Genomic DNA, 16173 nt, shown 5'->3' on the forward strand with positions numbered 1-16173 from the left:
CGTTCAAGGCACACGCTTTCACAACGGTATCCAAGGCAGACATCATGCAGCGGTAAAACCACCGCCACGACGTGCCCGGCATGACGACAGCGGTATTTTAGTCGCGCTCGAGCGCATGAGATTTCCTACGTTTCAAAAAGTCACTTTTCGTCACTGAGTATACGCCACCTATAGAGCTATCAACGTTAACACCAATGGGATATTCGTACGACGGTCTCAGGTTTTACCTCTGAAAGCCTATGGACGCATCAGTTAGAAACGAACGTCTGCGCTGTTCGTAAATACAATTCGTAACATTCGGAGCGAGGCATGCGAAGCTCCTCAAACACTTTTCAATACAGCTACAGGCGCAATTTTCGATCATCCTTACACCGCAGCAGCCCCGGCTGTTGCAGACTGTGTTATTTCACTGCACTGGAAATAAAAGGTCGACGTCCAGTCCCACTTACTCAGCGACGCTTTGTAAACAACCCAGACGGTGTTGCGAAGCTTCCAAGCGGCGCCTGACGCCGGCGTTTGCTCAATCGGCTAGTGGCTGCTTCCGCGTCTGCAAGCTGTGACGTAACACAGACCGGATTGGAAGGAGTGCGAAAGGGAAAACTGTGCCGCGGCGTTCCTTTCCTGTTTGCCTTGAGACTTTGATTACCATTTCTTTTCCTCTGTGTCCATTGAGGCGGGGCAAGAAAGAGGCGAGACGATCAGTTAGGTGCTCTTAAACCATAAGTGCTTTTCTTATCACTGCCACCGTTTGCTTATCAATATGGCGGCTCGATGCTGGCCGCCGAGACGTGGTCGAGGACGGCTAGTGATAAAGAGGCGGTCTGCTGTGACCTCGATTTTTGCGCGCCTTGTCAAACTGCAGCTGAATAGCAAGACAGACTTGTGCTGACAGTCCTGTTGTATGTGTTTCGTCTTCGTCACTTGCGCTTTTCGATTGTCCTTTAAGGCATCATTCACACAGCCGTCAAAGGCTCCGTCGCGTCACCGTCACGGTACCGCATTTCGTTACGGGCGAGGATTTTCTAGTCATTTTCTCCTCAAATACGTGTTGAAAATGACGTAGAGCGCTGCTGCCAACCCGTTTTTTGAGGAGAAAGCGCGGTGCCCTGACGGTGACGCGACGGAGCGTGACGGCTGTGGAAATGATGCCTAACAGGCTTGTGTGTTTTTGTGTACTTCAGAGCTTTCATGTCATGTACAATAATAATAACTGTTGGGGTTTAACCTACCTAAACCACGGTATCATTCTGAGGGACGCCGTAGTAGAGGGATCAAGAAATTTCGACGACCTGGTTGGTTAACGTACTGTTAAATCTAAATACTCGGGCCTTAAGCATTCTCACCTCCATTGAAAATGCGGCCGCCGCGGCCGGGATTATGTCCCGCGACTTTCAGGTCAGCAGTTGAGCACCATAACCATTAGATTACCGTGGCGGGTATTTTACTGCAGCTGGGTTCTTAGGTGGGCTAGTTAGTTCATGAACGCTGCGGCAGAACAGCGCAAAAAACGGAACAGTGAACACACAGGACACAGCGCTATGTCCTCTGTGTTCACTGTTCCGTTTTTAGGGGCGAAGCTCCTTAAGGCGGCACCCGTTCGTCCCTCGTAGTCGTAGTAGTGCGTAACCATTCGTAACGCCATTACCACATCTTGACCTCCAAGGTGGTGCCGCTGGGAGATTTTTCCTGTGCGTTGTTGAACAATAAAAAATTCGCAGCGTGCGCGTTAACTAAAAGCCGAATTCTTCTGTCTCTCATTCCCCATTAGCAGCCATTTGGCATGTTCCAGTAGGAAACGTTAGTAGAAGTAGAAGTGTAAGTGTTAGCTAAAAGCCGACTTCTTGCGTCTCTCATTCCCATTAGCAGCCATTGTTTACCTCGAAGGTAGTGCCTGGTGAGATTTCTCCTGTGCGTGATTAAACAATAAAAATTTTGTTCAAAACGCCGTTGATTGATGAAATAAACCAACGAAAGACGCCAGATGTTTTGTAAAAGCAAAACGAAAGAACGGCAGATGTTTCTAAAGCAAAACGAAAAGACGCCAGCTGCTTAACGAAAGACGCCAGATGTTTTCTAAAGCAATGGTTTTCTAAACAATGAAAATTCACAGCGTACATGTAAAATTAAAGTGAGCTGCAAGTCGTCATAACTTCTTGAACCTTTAGTATAAACGCGCCCGATCTCACGTCGGTGATGATGTACTGGGCAGAATTCACGGAAGATTCACGGTTTACCGATGAACCTCCGCAGCTTCGCCCGCTCATCATCATTCACTCCGTGGATATGCTGTGATTTTTTGCGATGTTCTGTCAAAGCCATCATGAACCTTCTAGCCCACCCAAGAACCCCCGTGCATTACGCTTCTTCTACATCAGGCGCTCTTGCACCTTTCATCTCTCAAGCTCTTCATAATCACTCTACAGCGCTGTGTCTTGTGTGTTCACTGTCCCGTTTTTTCCGCGGTTCTGCCACAACGTCTATTGTCCTCTTGTCCTTTGTCATTTGTTTCCGCGCTATTACGTTATGCACCATGCAGTACTATATAGCCCGAACCGCTGCAGTTCGGGAAAAAAATATTATGGCAGCTTCTCATTAGTGGTGCCAATCCTGAAGGAAGAGCGCAGCTCGGTGGCCTTCCTTGTTTACTGTTATTTTTTTCTTTCTTTTTCTTTCTCTCTCTTTCTCGTGCTTCTTTTTTGTGTCTGTTTCTTTCTAGTTCTTTCATTCTATTTCTTTCTTTCTCTGTATATTTCATTCTCCTTCTCCCCTTTTCTATTTCCTTTTCTCTTTGTTCCCTTTCTCTCTCTCTCTCTCTGCTTCTTTCTGTCACTTTCCTTGCTTGTCTTTTATTTCGCTCTTTCTTTCTTCTGTCTTGGTCTCTGCTTTTATGCCTATTTTTCGTGTCTGTTTTTTTTTTTTCTAAGCCATTCTGTGTCTTTCTGCCTTTTGAAGATTTTATTCCCTTGATATCTATATATTTGCTCAATGTCCTTCTATGTATCGCTTTATTTCTTTCTCTGTCTCCCATTCTTTCGCTTTCTCTCTCTCTCTCTCTGTTTTCTCTTTCTGCTTCTTCCTACCTCTCTCTTTCTCATGTGCTCCACTTCGCAGAGTTTTCATTTAACGCTTGAACCTGCCGTAATCGGTAGTGGGGCTTGCCCAATTCCTGTGGCGCGTACCCACCTGAGGAGTTTTGCACGACGGAACACAAGCTACCGATATATCTTAAACGGCTTCGCTGTTGAAAAAGCTCCATGTACTATCTCCACTGAGAGCTGCCTAAGCGCAAAGCTGACGCAATGTGAAAACGTTGCCTAAACAGAGGCGTGGCGTTTTATTGTTGAACATTTATTACTGCGGCCTTTCCTGGGACGTTGTGTTGGGGCGGGACCGGAACGGCGCCTTACGTCTTTCTATTATTTGCCAGCGTATGGAACGCATTACGAGACGAACGAAAGGTGCGTTTGCCTTTAAATTTTCGCAAAGTCGGAATTTAACCGCTGTGCACAATCCTGTATGCCGGCGTTACAAATTGTCCCAGAGGGGGCTTTTCTTCCGTCACCACGAAATTTCTTTTGCGAGGCCTCGATGGAAAATGTTTCTTTTTACATTTTTTTTGTACCGCTGGTAAACAAAACCCCTTCGTATGGCCCCGATGTATTCACTCTCGGCAAGCGTGGCGTCATTTTGCCCTAAAGAAAAGGGAACGAATTGGGTCTAGGCAGGTGCGTAAGTCAATCGGCTACTCAGCGTAGGTACTTAAGGTTCAAACGCAGCACTGCCAAGGAAAGGTACTTTGCTTTATAGATCAATTTATTTATAGCGATTCGTCTCACGAGTCAGAGGAACAGGCGGACGGACGGGTGCACATTTTTGTCGTGTAGTAGGCATAGAAATTCTTGATCATATAAAATCTGGTATCGAATCAACGCCGTGAACATGTTTGGTCAGTGAAGGTGTGCTATCGCACGATCCGAGCAATATGCAGCTTTCAACTTATCAGCAGTGCACTACATGAAATGAGTGACAGAAGGAGAATGAACTGTAGTGTATCACCGTGTTTACGCTGCACATCGAGAGTCCTTCGATTAGCGAAATTATTTATTCTTGCATGTGGTATTTCAGTAGAGATAGGCACTTTTCACTTCACTTCGTGGAATAGTATTCTGTCGACGCTCACAAAGAAATTCCAAGATTCCGGAGATATATAGAGATTCCTAAGTAGCGACCGATATCCGTTCTGCCCATCGTATTGACTCATTTTCAAAATATCATTAATACACGGCTCACTAAATAGCGCGCAATTCGTGATTTGCAGTAGGATTTCCAAAACACCAATTGGCTGAAGTAGCGGTATGGCTAATAAACGATGGAGTTTTCAACAACATGGAAAATAGTCTTCACTACTGTGGATTTGTTCATTGGCCTAAGAAGAGAATTGCTTTGTATAAATCATAATACGCTGCTGTTAAGTTACATGACAGTATTATACGTGGTGTTTCTCTTGATCTCACGAAAGTTATGTCTACAACAGCAAAAGACTGTGTAAAAGTCGACGAGTTGACATTTGCAGCTACTGTGACAAGAGATATCGAATATAGGCCCTTATTGTACGTTGCATCACCAAAACTGGTCATGTATGCTCATCGTGTACACGTACAAATGACGATAGTTCTAGCCATGACTACAGCGTATTATCAGTTTACAACTTCTTCAAAGCTGACATTAGCTTTAGTGGCCCACTCGGTATGTTTAAAGCATAAGTCTGTGGTGATATGAGTAAACAATACACATTTTTAACATTTGCTTGACTGTTACATGCCCTTTCTCGTATTTTATCAGCCTGTATAAAGTTTAAAAAAAATCACTTACAGTTTTCATTAGAAACTGCTTCTTGCATCCTCTTTTTTCTGTCCTGCTGTGTTAATGTGAATGTTCTTTATTGCACACATATCTTTTACAAAACAAGCACAAACTGTAGGGTCCCATAGCCGAAGGCTAGTGCGGGTCCCATTGAAGTATACATAACTGAAACTGTAATACTTATAAATAAAATAAATAGAAGTAAACAACTCAAATGTGAATTCTTAATTAATGAATTCTGGGATGGTGTCCAGCTGGTACGCTTAACCTGTTCTCAAGCATGTTCATTTCCTTTTTCATAACGACAGTATGAATTTACAGTTGTTAGTATTTTGTAATACCCATTGTCTGTTGCTGTTGCTCTTTGTCCTCCCCCCAGGTCCTGTCAACCTGCCTGTAACAGCCTTTAGGCTGGGCCACGTGCAACCTGTGTGATGGAAAAAAAGTGGATACTCGTTCTCATAGTGCTTCGCTGTACATGTGAAAACGACTCAGTACACTTTGTACTCTATTCGGAAGAGCTTTACGCAGCTGTCTCTGTAGAGCACGTAATAACATGACGATTGAAAGAATGCCCTGAGCAATTTTAGATGGGGAAGAGTAGAATGTCCGATAGTACAAAACCACTCACTCAGTCCCCAATCTATGAGGCAGTTTATGCGACAAGCCTGGTTATCATAACGAAGATTTTATTACCTATAGTGCGGCGCACCTTATGGCCCTTGCCTGGAATTCTAGTCGGTTAAGTATATTTCTTTTACGCGGTATTAAATTACGCAAAAAACAAGGACACGAGTAAGAAACATATAGAACACCACAAGGGCAGACTCGGACTTCACTATCTTGGCTATTCATTGAACGTGGTCCCAGTACGGAACCAGATGACCAAATAGTGCATGCACATGCGGAGGGACTATCTTGCGCTTCAGGGGATAAGCCAAAACACGGGGTTGGCAGACGGACACAGCGATCAGGTTCACACAGGAAATTACTGCCTCTTGCTTTTGGTTGCCCACAAATAAAGTTTCGAGGTCCCTTAAATTAAATATCATGTATGAGTGACATTGAGTGTAATGTTAAGTCGGACTGATAATTGGGCGAGTTGCTCGGGATTTGTAGCTCTGAAACGGTGCCACGAAATAGGACAAAATTACTGAGAAGTTTGTATTATTCCTGTTGTCCTCAGTTATTTAGTCTTATTCCGTGGCGCCGTTTCATAATCATGAGTTGGTATACTGGTGCGTCGTGTTTTCGACACCGTTTAAATTTTTCATACAAAAAGCTCCTTACACAGTCTTAGAGTGAAAGGACAACTAAACGTTCAGCTCCTTTACTACAGCGAAAGCTGCTATGAAATCACACCAAGGGCCGTTTTCGGCCCCGCAGTTGTCCGCCGCCGCCGGTGTCCGTAAGCACTATCGCGCAAAATAAGAAAAAGGAAAAAAGAAAACTATCCAGGATGGCACGAGGTTCGAACCTGAGCCCTCTGCGTGGGGGCCCAGTATTCTACCTCAGAGCCGCGCCTGTGCTCGAAACTGCTTCGGAAAAAAAAGTTCCAGGCCTGCTCGAAAAGCGCAGCACAGTCACCGCGAAAAGTTGGAAAAGCGGCATTTCTAGAGCTCATTGTAAGCTCTATTGTGGCACCTTATACAAGTACACTAGCAACGTACACACTGCGCCACAGATCATAATTTTTGTGAAGGTGGAAGAAGCCACCACGACATTATGCGTCATTTTGTGGAGATGCGAGGTACCATCTGTAAGGCATGCGCCCTTTGTTGATGCGACGGTTGATGACGATGAAGAATTATGGCTGAGCTCTTTGTAATGGGTTGGAAGCTTTAAACGACCCACTAGTTACGTAATTAATTGTGTGACGCCCGGTCGTTGTTTAACTGTCCCACCAAGCTTTATAACATACGTTAACCGGAGAAACGGAGATCGAGAGAGGGCGAGAGAGGGAATTAACTTTATATAGAGCCTGAGGAAATCGATCATGAGAGCCTTAAGGGCTTTCTTGGCAACCAATAGAGGTGCACTTGCGAGGATTCAACTATGCTATAATTCATCAAAATTTTTGTGAAGTAGAGAAGCAGTCACTATACAATTTTTCGTCATTCTGTGGAGAACCGTGGTGCCCGCTAAACACCTGTAAGGCATAATGTGCACTTTGCTGATGCTGTGGCTGTTGATGACGAAGAAATATGGCAGAGTCCTTTGTAATGGGTTGGTAGCATTCAACAACCCACTAATTGCGCAATTCGCATTATGTGACGCCTGGTTACAGAATTCGCAGTGTGACGCGTGGTTGTTATGTCACTCTTCTACCACACTGCATTACATATGTTAATCTGGTTCCTTCCCGTATGGCTCTCGGTCCCTACCACTGCAACTGGCCTCTCTTCAAAACTACTGCCGAAACACGAGGGCCCCTACCGCGTCGTCGAGCGTACATCCCCGGTCAACTACCTGATCGAGTCCATGGAACCATCTTCGGACATGCGTCGTCGAGGGCGCGACATCGTTAACGTGGAGCGCCTCAACGCCTACTATGACGCGCTCATAGTGACAAGCTGTTAGATCACCGGGTGCCTCCCTTTTCGTACCCAGGGTAATTGTAGTGAAGCTTTCGAAGTCAGTAATGGGTTGCGCTCTCAATATATATATATATATATATATATATATATATATATATATATATATATATATATATATATATATAATATATTGTGAAATACTTCGTACTACAATGTAGGAAACAAATCGGCAATGGCCGTTTCATTTCACTTACATCCTTTGAAGAAGGCTGGTCCTCCAGCCGAAACTGTCAGGGTAAAATAAATATTTGTTTCCTATATTGTAGTACGAAGTCTTTCACAATTTTTATTACGGTAGCCAGAAGAAGTTCTCCGTTATCCATTATATATATATATATATATATATACATATATATATATATATATATATACATATATATATATATATATATATATATATATATATATATATATATATATATATATATATATATATATATATTGTAACGAAGACGAAGTACTCCGGCGCAGAAGCAGGAAGCATCGAGTGTGCAGCAGAGCCTCGCGCTAGCGGACTGTACTCGGTGCATTACGCGACCAAGGATAAGCTAGACGTCCAATAAATCTCCTTTATATTTGGTGGAGCCGTGCTGGGTAACGTTTCCTCTACAATCCTGGATCTTCGTTCTCGGAGGCTACCTTCTGCTATGCCGGACGCCAACCAGCAGACGCTTCCATCACCACCTGCCACCTGCTCTGGCAGTGTTCCGCAGCGTGAGCCTCCAATCTTCAGCGGAACAGACGACAACGACGTTGAAGATTGGCTCTCGACTTACGAACGGGTGAGCGCTCTAAACAAATGGACCGACGCGGACAAGTGAGCGCGCGTATCGTTCTACCTCGCGGGTGTTGCCAGTCTTTGGTTCAGGAACCACGAGGGAGATGTCCAAACGTGGCCGCAGTTCAAGACGTCTATCACGGCAGTATTCGACCGACCCGCCGTCCGAAAACTGCGAGCCGAGCAGCGGTTGCGCGCACGCGCGCAAGACACGGTTGAAACGTTCACCAGTTATATAGAAGACGTTGTCGACCTGTGCAGACGCGGGGACGCTGCCATGACGGAAAGTGAGAAAATCAAGCACGTCATGAAAGGAATTGATGATGACGCTTTCCAAATGCTCCTGGCGAAGAACAGGACCACAGTTAATGACGTTATTAGCTTGTGCCAGAGCTATGATGAACTGCGGAAGCAGAGAGCTCTGACGAGACGACCTCCCGCACACGACCTGGCATCACTGTCCAGCCTGGCCAACGGCCACGACCAAGCGTCGCTGATAGCCGAAATTAAAGCCTTTGTCCGCGAAGAAGTCGCCCGACAGCCCTCCCTGGTGCCCTTCACACAGGAAGCTACCACAACTCTGCCATCGTCCCTCCGCGGCGTCATTCAAGGAGAGGTCGCTGAAGCGCTGCCAGCTGCCCGCGAGCTAAGTCTTGTGACTGCTCCACTTACATACGCTGCGGTCGCTGCCATGCCCTCTCGCAAAGCACCCGTACCTGCTTTCCAGCATCCTGCGAGCTATCCTCCACCTCCGGTCCGCTGGGCAACCAATGCCACAGCCAACCCGTGGCGCACGCTCGACAATCGCCCGATATGCTTCGCATGTCGATACCCCGGACACGTCGCCAGGTATTGCCGCCGACGGGTGCAAGGCAACGATGACAGCCCTCGAGAGCCGTACTGCCCGCCAGACTCAAACGCGCATTACGCTCCCTCTGCTCCAGCGCCAGCTCGCTACCAGTCTGATCGCCGCCCGAGGTTGGAACATCTTCGATCGCCATCTCCGCGCCGCCGCTCGCTTTCCCCTATGCGTCGACGGTCGACACCTAACGAAGAGGGAAACTAGACGACGCAGTTCCTGAGGCAAGAACTGCGCATGTTTCAGTTTGTCCAAGTCCTCATTCGTCACCTGCTAACGTTATTGATGTGTTCGTCGAAGATGTCGCTACAGTCGCTCTTATCGATACCGGTGCTGCTGTTTCTGTTATCGATGCTCGATTTTGCCGCTCACTTCGTAAAGTAACGACGCGTCTCTTCGGATTGTCGCTTCGTACAGCCAGTGCTCAGCCCATTCATCCGGCCGCTGTCTGTACAGCGCGTGTGACCATTCAGGACGTTCTGTACACGATAGAGCTCATCGTACTTTCATCGTGCTCCCATGCGATTATCTTAGGATGGGACTTTCTGTCGCGTCACAACGCCGTGATCGATTGTGCTCGTGCTGAAGTCGAATTCTGCTCACTCGATGACCCGCCCTCCGTCGACCACCAATCTGCCGCTAAACTTGTCGTCAACGACGACACCTACATCCCTCCGTACTCTTCGGCAGCCGTACCAGTCTCGTGCAGCGACATATCCAATGGGACGGTCTTCTTCACGCCCTCTCAGATCTTCGTTACCCGAAGAGCCCTTCCGTTGCCCTTTGCTGCTCTTGACATTGTCGCAGGTTTCGCCACAATGCCCATTTACAACCATCATTCATCGCCGCTATCATTGCGTTGTCACGAGCGCCTTAGCCACGTCGAGACGGTCAACACCACACGAATCATCTCCGTCCCCGATGAGGTGCCTTCGACGGCCGTTTGTGAATTGGGTGTCCTCTCCACGCCTGACCCAGCATCTATAGTTGTATTCCGACCGTTCATCGCCGAAGATTTGACACCTGCGCAGCGATCAGAGCTCCTTACCATGCTTCAGCACTATCGCCCTTCTTTCGACGTTGCACAAACATCGCTAGGTCGTGCCTTAGCAGTCGAACACCACATCGACACTGGTTCTCACTCACCGCTGCGGCAACGTCCATATCGCGTGTCCGCTACAGAACGCCGTGTCATCGCCGACCAGGTGGACGACATGATCCGCCGAGGTGTCATTCGACCTTCACAGAGCCCATGGGCGTCTCCGGTGGTACTTGTCACAAAGAAAGACGGTTCCATCCGCTTCTGTGTCGATTTTCGGCGATTGAACAAGATCACGCTGAAGGATGTCTATCCCCTGCCGCGCATTGACGATGCTCTGGACTCTTTACAGGGTGCCGAGTTCTTTTCCTCGCTAGACTTGCGGTCAGGTTACTGGCAGGTGCCGATGTCGGAGGCTGATCGCCCCAAAACCGCTTTTGTCACGCCAGACGGCTTGTATGAATTCACCGTCATGCCTTTCGGACTTTGCAACGCGCCTGCTACGTTCGAAGAATGATGGACACCGTTCTGCGTGGCCTTAAATGGAAGATCTACCTCGATGACATCGTGGTCTGCGCCCCTGACTTCGCAACACACTTGCGCCGCCTTCAGCACGTCCTTAGTTGCTTGACCAACGCGGGGTTTGCAATTGAACCTTAAAAATGTCGATTTGCCATGCGTCAACTGACCCATTCTAGGCCACGTTGTGTCCAAGGATGGCATCCTCCCGGATTCCCGAGAAATTCGCGCGCTGTTACTGCGTGTTCATAACCTACTAGCATCAAAGAACTTCGCCGTTTCATTGGCCTATGTTCTTATTTCCGGCGATTTGTTCGAAACTTTTGCGTCAATTATATCGCCTCTCACACAACTCCTTGGCGACACTAAAGATCGTTCATCGTGGTCGCCTGCCTGCGACGAGGCTTTCACCACCTTGCGACAGCTTCTCACGACGCCACCCATTCTTCGCCATTTTGACTCTCAAGCTCCAACTGAGCTCCATACCGACGCCAGCGGTGTAGGCCTGGGTGCTGTGCTTGCACAGCGTCAACCTGGCCACACAGTATACGTCGTTGGCATACGCAGTCGCACGCTCACCAAGGCAGAGAGTAACTACAGCGTCACAGAAAAAGGAGTGTTTGGTCATTGTGTGGGCGCTTGGCAAGTTTTCGCCCATATTTATATGGTCCGTTCTTTTGACGTCGTGACTGACCACCACGCGCTGGCTGGCTTTCGGACGTTAAAGACCCATCTGGCCGCCTTGCTCGCTGGGCATTGAAAATTCAAGACTACGATATACGCGTGGTTTATCGCACAGGACGGAAGCACGCTGACGCTGACGCGCTTTCCCGTTCCCCTCTCTCTCCGGACGCCACTGCTGATTCCACGTGTAAGAGCACATTATCATCTCTCGACTTTGACAGCATTGCTGCCGAACAGCGCAATGACCCGTGGACTGCGTCTCTGCTAGACCTCCTCTCCGACCCCTCTCAAGTCCCAGCGTCGCGAATGCTCCGGCGCCAAGTCCTCACTTTGCGATTCGTGACAAGCTCCTCTATCGACGCAACTATGCACCAGAGGGACGCACGTGGTTGCTCGTCGTACCGCGAGCCTTGAGGTCGGAGATCTGTTCCTCTTTCCACGCTGACCCACAGTGTGGCCACGCAGGAGTTTTCAAAACGTACGAGAGACTTAGACACCGTTACTACTGGCGTGGCATGTATACCGCAACTTCGTCCGCTCTGCCGTGAATGTCAGCGCCGGAAATGTCCACCGCACATCTCCGCCGGTGACTATTACCTTTGCCATGCCCTTCCCGACCCTTCGAGAGGGTCGGTATAGATCTCTATGGGCCGCTTCCAGTGACACCTACCGGCAACAGGTGGATAATAGTTGCAGTCCGACCACATAACCACGCTATACCGAGACTGCTGCTCTTCAAACTGCCACAGCACAAGAGGTCGCCTATTTCATACTGCACCGTTTTGTGCTGCGTCATGGAGGTCCTCAAGAACTACTCAGCGACCGTGGCCGCGTCTTCTTATCAGAGGGTCGTTGAAAAATTGCTCGCTGAATGTGCTATTGCACACCGCACATGCACCTCTTACCATCCGCAGACCAATGGCTCAACAGAGCGCTTTAATCGCACTCTTGGTGACATGCTCGCTATGCACGTCACACCTGATCACTCGAATTGGGACCTAGTTCTTCCGTTCGTAACCTACGCCTACAATACCTCGACGCAAGCTACAACTGGTTTTCTCCCCCTTTTTACCTCGTTTATGGCCGTCACCCTTCCCACACCATTGACACCATTCTGCCCTATCGACAGGACGCGTCCGAGTGCCCGCCGACCTTGGAATCCGCCAGACACGCAGAAGAATGTCGCCAGCTGGCCCGCCACTTTACCTCCGATGACCAGAACCGCCAAAAAGCCATCCACGATGCACAGAACTCGACTCCCGTTTTTCTCCCGGGTGCCCTTGTGTGGCTGTCAGTGCCGCATCGCACACCAGGGCTCTCTTCTAAATTTCTTCCCAAGTACGACGGGCCATAAACAGACTCCTCCAGTCAACTACGTTATTGACCTCTAACGCCGCCGTCTGACCTGCGGCGCCGTAATCGCGAGGTTGTAACACGTCCAGAGACTCAAACCCTACCATGATTCTACGGTCCCTGCAGACAACTAAGTCGCCAGGATGGCTCCTTTTTTCCCCGGGGCCATTGTAACGAAGACGAAGTACTCCGGCGCAGACAGCAGCATCGAGTGTGCAGCAGAGCCTCGCGCTAGCGGACTGTGCTCGGTGCATTACGCGACCAAGGATAAGCTCGACGTCCAATAAATCTCCTTTATAATATACATATATATACATATATATATATATATATATATATATATATATATATATATATATATATATATATATATATATATATATATATACTGCGACAGCGAGTCTCCATATAATTGCTATCGCAATGATTGTACCGCGGGTGACTCAATTTGCTTTTTTACAGCGAATGCTGGTATGAGATCACAATAGGGGCCATTTTTGACGCAGTAGTTGTCTGCCGCCGCCGCCGGCGTCTGTAACCACTAGCGCGCATAATAAATCAAAAGAAAAAACGAAATAGGAAAAATATTCAGGATAGAACGAGGTTCGAACCTGGGCGCTCTGCGTGGGAGCCCTGTATTCTGCCTCAGAGCCATGCCAGCACTTGAAACTGCTTTGCAAAAAGACCCTATACAGGCTTCATATCGGAAAAGAACCACATTAACATATGTAATGTAGTGTGGTAGAAGAGTAAAATAACAACAAGGCGTCACACAACGCGAATTCTGTGACCAGGCGTCACACAGTGCGAAATGCGCAACGAGTGAGTTGTTGAATACTTCTAACCCATTAGACTCTGCCATAATTCTTCATCGTCATCAGGCACAGCATCAACAAAGTGCGCATAATATCTTACAGGTGTTTAGCGAGTACCACGGGTCTCCGCAGATTGACGACAAATTGCCTAGTGGCTGCTTCCCTTCTTCACAAAAATTATTATTTATAGCGTGGTGGGTTCCTCACAAGTGCACTTCTATTGGTTGCCAAGGAAGGCCATAAGGCTTCCATGATCAATTTCCTCAGGGTCCCAATAAAGTCAATACTCTCTCTCTCATTCTCACGTTAACCTATGTCATAAAGCTTGGTGGGAGAGTTAAATAACGACCGGGCGTCACACAATGCATTACGTAACTAGTGGGTCGTTTAAAGCTCCGAACCCATTACAAAGGGCTCACCCATAATTCTTCATCGTCATCAACGGTCGTATAAACAAAGTACACATATGCCTTACTGATGGTACCTCGCTTCTCCGCAGGATGACGTATAATGTCGTGGTGGCTTCTCCCCACCTTTACAAAAGTTATCATCTCTGGCGTAGTGGGTACGTTGCTAGTGTACTTGTATTAGGTGCCACAATAGAGTTATAATGGGCTTAGAAATGCCGCTCTTCCAGCTTTCGCTGTGACTGTGCTGCGCTTTCCGCGCAGGCCTGACATTTTATTGCCATCCAGCCTACAACCACTTGAAAAAAAAGGGAGACAGCAGAGATTTGTTGAGGCCGCACTGTTCATGTTTCTTTCAATTGCCATAGTACAGTTCCCTTGAAAAAGGCACGAATATCTCCAGCACGTCCTGCACAAGCCGGTTCGAAATTTTGGACATACTTGTGTGGCAGTTTTCAAATCTCAGTGCGAATTGCAAGCTTCTGACGCAGCCAGCTTGTGTTGCTTATGTATCCCTCAACTTTATCTAGTGCGTACCAACGAAGCACATACTTTAAAATGATGATTCCAGTTGAGGATTGGAACACGTCATTGAACCGTTCAAACCAGAACTTAAGTCTTTGTACACCGCGGGCCCTTTTTGTCAGCTGCTCCTTTTACCTACACGAGCCAATTACAGGCTGCGTGTTCTTTTCTGTTCCCAGATATAGCAGGTGCTGGTGGCATCCTTTTCAGGAAAATTTCAGTGGCGTGTTGATGTGTGGCGCTTATACATTTAGGTTTCACCAAAGAAAATCGGAGAAATTGACTTGTTGAACCATGACGCCCTGAATCAGGGGTCCCAAACATGCGGCCCGGGGACTTTCACTTGTGGCCCGCGGCTACCCACGGAAAAAAATATTTTGTGAATTTGCTAAAGAGTACTCGCATTATTTTCTCGCCTATTGTAATTCGGGTAGCTACAGAACTTTGTTCGGGTAAGCTACAGAGACGAGAATGACGTCAAGTATTTTTTTTCTTAAGACACTCCATGCGGCGGCTGTGAGTTGAAATGTCACAAAAATACTGTATTTTCTTCATCGGCGGCCAGATTTGAGTCATTGTGGAAATCAGTATCGATGCGTTTTTCGAAAACCCGACTTCCAATCCCTTCACAATGACCGACATATGGGATACAGGAAAGGCGTTCTTTCTGGTGGCGATGTTAGGTGACATTTTGTTAAAATTCTCTGCACCCCTCCCCTCCCCCACCAAAACCATCTTCTCTTCAGGGCCCTTGTGGGACTAAATTTCGTGACTGCGGCCCGCTGGCTGAGGTGAGTTTGAAACCTCTGCCATAATTAAATGTCTGTTTGTATGTTGTTCATTATTGTTTTTTTTAAATCCTAATGCAGCTTATTCCCCAAGTGCAGTCCAACTAGCACAGAGAGTATCCGTCTTGATGTCCCTAAAAATCATTGCAAACGACGTAGATTACATTTATGTGGCGTTCAAAGGATGATACCTTGCTGAAATAATTAGGAACATTGGAATACGCGTGTGCAAAGACACTCGAGAACATCTCTTGTGAAAGATATAGTTGAAGGTATAGTGAAAGATATAGTAGAGTAGAGTAGAAGTATAGTGAAATATATAGATAGATAAATTATGATTAGACGTCACAACAAAGTAATAACAACAATCTTTGGCTTGCAGGAATTTTCTTAGATTTCAGAAATGTGGTATTTTCATTTACCTCAAAAAAAAATTTAAAAAGTTACTGGGGCTCCTATGTATTAGCCTAAGGCGACTCGAACGCGAAAGCCATAGTCTCCTTTTTCTTCACAGTCGATGTATTGGTCTTTCCCCGCCTTCCGCCGAATGCTTTCGGCGCCTAACATGATTTTGCACTGCCTCCAGGATCGGAAACATTGGGAGCTTCCTGCTGCTCACCTGGTTTTGCAATGCCTCCGTGATCGGCCCACCTTTGACCAAGCGACAATGTCATGAGATGACGTCATCACGGGTTGTCACGTTATGTGGAGTCATGATGGCATCATAAATTTTTGAGATATTTGACGTCATCACGTGATGATGATTTTTCGCATCACTCTTTTTACACCGCCGACGCGGGAGGCCTACGCCCACGGTCAGTTATCGCATTTCATGAGGCAACCAAGGCTTTCGCCTTAATAAAACGTAAACTTAAGGGCACGTTTGCTAATAGGAAGAATGCCACCAATAGCTTCAAAGGCAACGGGAACCAACTGGCGCTACATC

Source organism: Rhipicephalus sanguineus, chromosome 11, assembly GCF_013339695.2.
Source record: "Rhipicephalus sanguineus isolate Rsan-2018 chromosome 11, BIME_Rsan_1.4, whole genome shotgun sequence".
Taxonomy (NCBI): Eukaryota; Metazoa; Arthropoda; class Arachnida; order Ixodida; family Ixodidae; genus Rhipicephalus; species Rhipicephalus sanguineus.